This window comes from Panthera tigris, chromosome A3 (genome assembly GCF_018350195.1).
Source record: "Panthera tigris isolate Pti1 chromosome A3, P.tigris_Pti1_mat1.1, whole genome shotgun sequence".
NCBI classification, from domain to species: Eukaryota; Metazoa; Chordata; class Mammalia; order Carnivora; family Felidae; genus Panthera; species Panthera tigris.
The window spans coordinates 24,056,998-24,062,764 of NC_056662.1; the positions used below are offsets into that span (position 1 = coordinate 24,056,998).

The 5,767-nt window shown below is 45.9% G+C and overlaps 1 protein-coding gene across 1 annotated transcript in view; it reads right to left on the reverse strand.

Annotated features, from left to right (window-relative positions):
* Positions 1-5,767, reverse strand: part of MYH7B (myosin heavy chain 7B) — a 44,868-nt gene that overhangs the window by 37,588 nt on the left and 1,513 nt on the right. The window contains exons 2-3 of the mRNA XM_042980545.1: positions 5,160-5,285; positions 3,964-4,079 (exon numbers count right to left, since the gene is read on the reverse strand). The gene's annotated coding sequence lies outside the window, so the exon portion shown is untranslated. The remainder of the gene's footprint in view (positions 1-3,963; positions 4,080-5,159; positions 5,286-5,767) is intronic.

A 5,767-nucleotide genomic window follows, 5' to 3' on the forward strand; every position in this document is an offset into this window, starting at 1 on the left:
GAGAGGGGAACGGGGAATTATTGTTCAATGGGTACAGAGCTTCAGTTGGGGAAGCTGAAAAAGTTGCTGAAGCAGATGGTGGCGATATCTGCACAACAATGCGAATGCCACCGAACTGTACACTTAAGTGGCTAAAATGGCAAATTTTACGTATATTTAGCGATAATAAATTTTTAAGTAAAACAAAATTAGGCAAAAGATGTGAATAGACAAAGGAGATAAACAAATAGCCGATAAGCACATGAAAACATGCTCAGTATCATCAGTCATTAGGGAAATGCAAATTGAAACAAGTGACACTACCTCACACCCACTGGGATGGTCAGAATCAAACAGCCAGGCAGGAACACGTGGTAAGAATGTAAAAATTGGAACTCTCAGACATTGCTGGTGGGAATGTAAAATAGTGCAGCCACTCTGGAAAACAGTCTGGCAGTTCCTCAAAAAGTTCAACAGAGAGGGGCGCCTCGCTGGCTCAGTCAGAAAAGCATGTGGCTCTTGATCTCAGGGTCGTGAGTTGGGAGTCCCACATGGGGTATAAAGATTACCTAAATTAAAAAAACAAACAAACAAAAAACAACTTGGGGGAGAAAAAAAGGTCAACATAGAATTACCCTGCGAGCCAGCAAGTCCACTCCTCGGTCTATTCCCAAGATAATTAAATACAGCCCCACAAAAACCTGTACATGAATGTTCACAGCACCTTCATTCATAATAGCCAAAAAGTAGAGACAACCCAAATGTCCACCAACTGGCGGAGGTGCACAATGTGGTGTATCCACACAACGGAATACTGGTACACGCTACAACATGGATGAGCCTTAAAGACATAATGGTAAGTGACGCAAGCCAAACGCAAAAGGCCACCTACAGGAGTCCGTTTATATGAAATGTCCAGAATAGGCAAGTCCATAGACACATGAAGCAAATTAGTGACTACCAGGGGTTGGAGTGGAGGAATGGGGAGGTGACTGCTAATGGGTATGGGGTTTCTTTTGGTGTGATGGAAAAGTTCTGGACTTAGAGAGTGGTATTGGTTGTGCAATCTTGTGAACATACTAAAAACCACTGAATTGTATACTTAAAAAGGTTGGATTTTATGGCATATGAATTATAGCTCAATAAAAAATTACATAGAATAAACAACAAATTTAGGGGAGCCTTTATTCCTGGGGAATTACAGTTGTGGAGGAGCACGAGGCCTTCAGCTATATTAGCAATGTTTTACTTCATAGACTGGGGGGTGGGAATACGGGTGTTTGTTATACTAATCTGTATATCCTTCTTAATGTTTCATCATAAATAAAATTTAGAAGTATTTACTGAGTGTCGACCTGGACCAGGGCTACCTGGGTGGTTTAATGGTGGGTAAAATCAGATCCCATCCTGTCCAAAAGTAAGTGGGTAAGGATAAGCAGTAAGTGGAAAAGAAGGGCTGTAAGTAAGTCATCTCTCCTTTCTGGGCTTCTGTTTTCTCATGGATTATTTTATTTTAAATGTTTATTTGAGAGAGAGAGAGAGAGAGAGAGAGAGAGAGAGAGAGAGAGAGAGAGAATGAGAATGAGCTGAGGAGGGGCAGAGAGAGGTGGGGACAAAGTATCCGAAGCAGGCTCTGAGTTGACAGCAGAGAGCCTGATTCAGGACTCGAAATTACAAACCACGAGATCATGGTATCAGCTGAAGTTGGACACTCAATAGACTAAACCACCCAGGAGCCCCTATTTTATTTTATTTTTAAAGTAATCTCTGGGGGCCTGGGTGGCTCAGTTGGTTGAGCGATTGCTTCAGCTCAGGTCATGATCTCACAGTTCATGGGTTTGAGCCCCATGTCAGGCTCTGTGCTGACAGCTCAGAGCCTGGAGCCTGCTTCAGAGTCTGTGTCTCCCCCATCTCTCTGTTCCTCCCCTGCTCGTTCTCTGTCTCTGTCTCCCCAAAATAAATAAACGTTAAAAAAAATTTTTTTAAGTAATCTCTACACCCAACTTGGGGCTTGAACTTACAACCCTGAGATCCCGAGTCACGTGCTCTACTGACTGAGCCAGCGGGGCACCCCTCCTCATGGATGAAATGACAGCTGGACTAGAATCTTGTTAGTAGAAAGTCTCTGAGGGTCCTGGGGGCTGAGGAGTGTCTCTCCCCTTTATCAGACCATAGTTTCAAGAACTGCTTATGCACGATGAGAGCACAGGCCTGGAGTCAGCCCTGGTGTCATCAATCACTGCAAGTGGGCCTAATGCAAAGCCCAGCTGAGTCTCTATTTCTTCTTGGTAAAAGAGGGACAGTAACTTCTCCCTCTCGGGATTACCATGGGGTGTAAATGAGATAACACATATAACGTGTCCAGGACAGGCCTGGCACACAGTAAATCCTCAACACATGGGAGAGTCCTCACTTTGATTCCACAGGCATTTCCTGAGCAGAACTGCTGGGCCAGGTCTGTACTAGGGCTAGAAGACAGAGGAATTCCACCGAATGGCCAAGCAATGGCCCCCAGCCAGGTGGGGAGACAGCCCCATAAACAACAATACCAGGCAGGGTGATGTCACTGCTAAAAAGAGACAGCAGCCACGCATGCACAGAGCAGACCATGTGCAACGCAGACCCCGGGACGGGCAGAGATGTCCCAATTGAGAGGCCTAGTACGGGCTTGGAGAGAGGCCCTCACCGTGGGAAAGACACATACCAACTGAAGGCACTGGCCTCCATTCACACTGCAGTGCAGCCTTCCTAGTCTCTTTTCAGTGAATTCAGACTCAAATGTTCCCACAAATCCCAAGAGCAGAGACTGCAATAGATTCAAAAGCCAGCTTTAGGAAGCCTGTGCACATGTGGGAGCACAGTGGCTAACCGTGGGAGGCTGCATGATCTCTGGCAAGTCAGGGCACATAAAAAGTGATATAACTGTAAAGCCATTAACCAAATACCTGGCACTTGGTGAACAGATTAATAAAGATTAGTTATAGTTAGGGAAAAAAAATAGATTCCATTTTCAAAGTGAGGGCAGTGGGATTCAGAGAAGTGAGAGGTGTTGCCCACAGTTACACTGCTAGCTTTGGAGGCAGGATTTGAACTCAGGTCTGACACATCAAAGGCTCAGTGCCTCATAATCTCCCTCTGTTACAGAATCTTCAGGAGGCTCTCTGTAGTCCACTAAATGGAATCTAACCTTGCTGTGGAGAGGGGAACTAACAAAGGTTTGGGGCCAGAGAGACCTCAGGCAAGTTCCCCAATCCTGGGTTCCTTGATCTGGGACCCCCGAGTGGGCTCAGGGAGGTTTGTGAATTCCTCCGCACGGTGTGCCAAAAGATTGTGTCTAATGGAGATTCTCAAAGGAGTCTATCACCTCAAAAGTAACAAGCCACTGACTTGGCCTCACTTGGCATGTTTTCTTACCTACCCAAAGGAGATACAGTACCTACGTTGAAAAGCTGTGAGGGCATTAAATGAAGTAGTTTATGAAAAGTACCCAAAACATCCTAAGCTTCCACCTATGTTGGTTTCCCTGACTTTCTCCCTCCCCAGCTTATTTCTATCATTTAGCAAACGATATTGACGATCTACTATGGAGCAGATATCACTCCAGGTGCTGGTGGTAAAGTGGTGAACAGGACAGATATTGTCCCTGTTCTTATGGAACTCACATGGTAGAGAGAAACAGATAAAATTAGTAATTTCAGATACTAGTAAGAGCTGTGAAAAAAATATATATACTGATGGGGTGGGAATGGCATCTGAGGAGGAAACATGTGAATGACAAGAAGTCAGTTATGCCGAGATTTAGGGGCAAAGCCTCAGGACAAAGGGAGCACAAAGACAAAGCCTCACTTGTAAGATGCTTGGCCAAGAGCCCCTCACACTCCCACACCTTACTCCCTGCACCACAAACCAGGTCCCTTTGAACAAGTCACATAACTTCTAAGACTCAGCTGCCACATCTACAAAATGGGAAGAAAGACACCTTACCTGCCACAAAGTGAGGGGACTCAATCAGAGGGCTGTTAAGGTCTGGGATCTTCCCCAAGTCTCACCAATAGACACCTGATACACGTCATTTGGCACCCATCTTGGAGGAGGGGAACCTGCAGAGAACCCTGGGTGATGATTTTTTATTTTAATTTCATGTTGCACTAGATATAGTTTCCTTTGTTCCTGGTGAACATGATGGACTTTTCCTGCCACCTGGGGCCTTTTATAGTAACTGCTGCTTTGGGCTCTTCCTCAGGTATAAAAGCAGACAAAGGAAGGACATCATGGAAACACTGTCCTGCCCATAACCAGACCACCTATCCCTTCCCTCCCCCCAAGAAGATTGGAGGACTCAGCCTGTCCTGCAGACAGAGGGTGTACAAGCTTTATTTAAGGAGGTGGAAACATCCTGGCCCCTGGGTTGGGCCACTGATTTATAATTAGTTGTAGTTCTCCCTCCTAAATGTCTCTTTAACCTGTCCCCTTCTCTCCATCTCCTCATTGCCACGCACCTTAACTCCCTCTGAGCATGCTTTTTGGCCTTAGTCTCCCCACTTCCAAACCATTTGCCACACTGTAGCCAGCACCTAACAAAAAATCGACCAGGTCTTTCCCCTGCTTAAAATCCTTAGGCAGCTTGGGGTGCCTGGGTGGCACAGTCGGTTAAGCATCTGACTTGGGCTCAGGTCATGATCTCACGGTCTGTAAGTTCAAGCCCCACATCGCGCTCTGTGCTGACAGCTCAGAGCCTGGAGCCTGCTTCAGATTCTGTGTTTCCCTCTCTCTCTGCCCCCTCCTCTGCTCACGCTCTGTCTCTCTCAAAAATAAATTAACATTAAAAAAAACTTTTTTTTAAAAAAAATCCTTAGCTCCCCATCATTCACTGGAAAAATGCCAAACTTCTTAACCTGGCATCCAAGGCTCCCTCGCCAAGAATGAGCTCCTAACAGCCTGATCAACTCCCAGGCCCTCCTCAGTATCTATATCAAACTCCTCAATGTCTCTAAAATGAGCCTAGCCACACTTTGAATTATTTGCCTTTGCGGTTTCTGTTCCTGCTACTTGGAACACTGTCCCCATTCCTGCCTCTTAACTCCACCCTTACTTCTTTCACTGCTTACACATTCCTACCTAGCCCTCCAGACTCCAAAGCCCTCCCTGATTCCCCAGAAAAGCACTGTTTACCAGTCTACCTTCTTAATCAGATGTGAAAGCTGGCGTTCTCTCTTAGTTACGGTTAACTTCCCAGAGCTTGGACTGATCAGTTCAGGTTACTTGAACTTAAAAATTCATATCAGGTGCTTCACATTGAGAAGATCCTATCACAATCCGGAAAGAAGGAACAGTTAAAGAACTGGAGGGCTGCCAAAAGGTAAGATAAGAATAGGGATCAAGAATCTGCATTCTCAAAAAGTGCCCCAGATCCTGATGCAAATGATATTGGGCATTGTGATATACAATGCGTCACCCTCCAACGTTCCCAACTTAAAAATTGCTGGAAAAATGAAAATACTTTCCTTTACCTCTACAGCTTTTCGGCAGCTGTCCCGAGGTTAGAGAAGTCAGGTGGGCTTTTATGGGACTCAGCTGGGTGTAAAACAGAACCCTGGGTTCCAACACTGGCTCGACCCCTACCGTGCTAAGGTACCCTGCGCTGGGGTCTCTGTCCCTTTTCTGGGCCTCCCTTATCACACCTACCCCCACCATGTGTCCCTGAGGTAGTGACTGCCCCATTCTGGGTATCAGTTTCCTCATCTTACACTGGACGTCACCAGATCTGACATCCTGCTAGCTCTGCAAA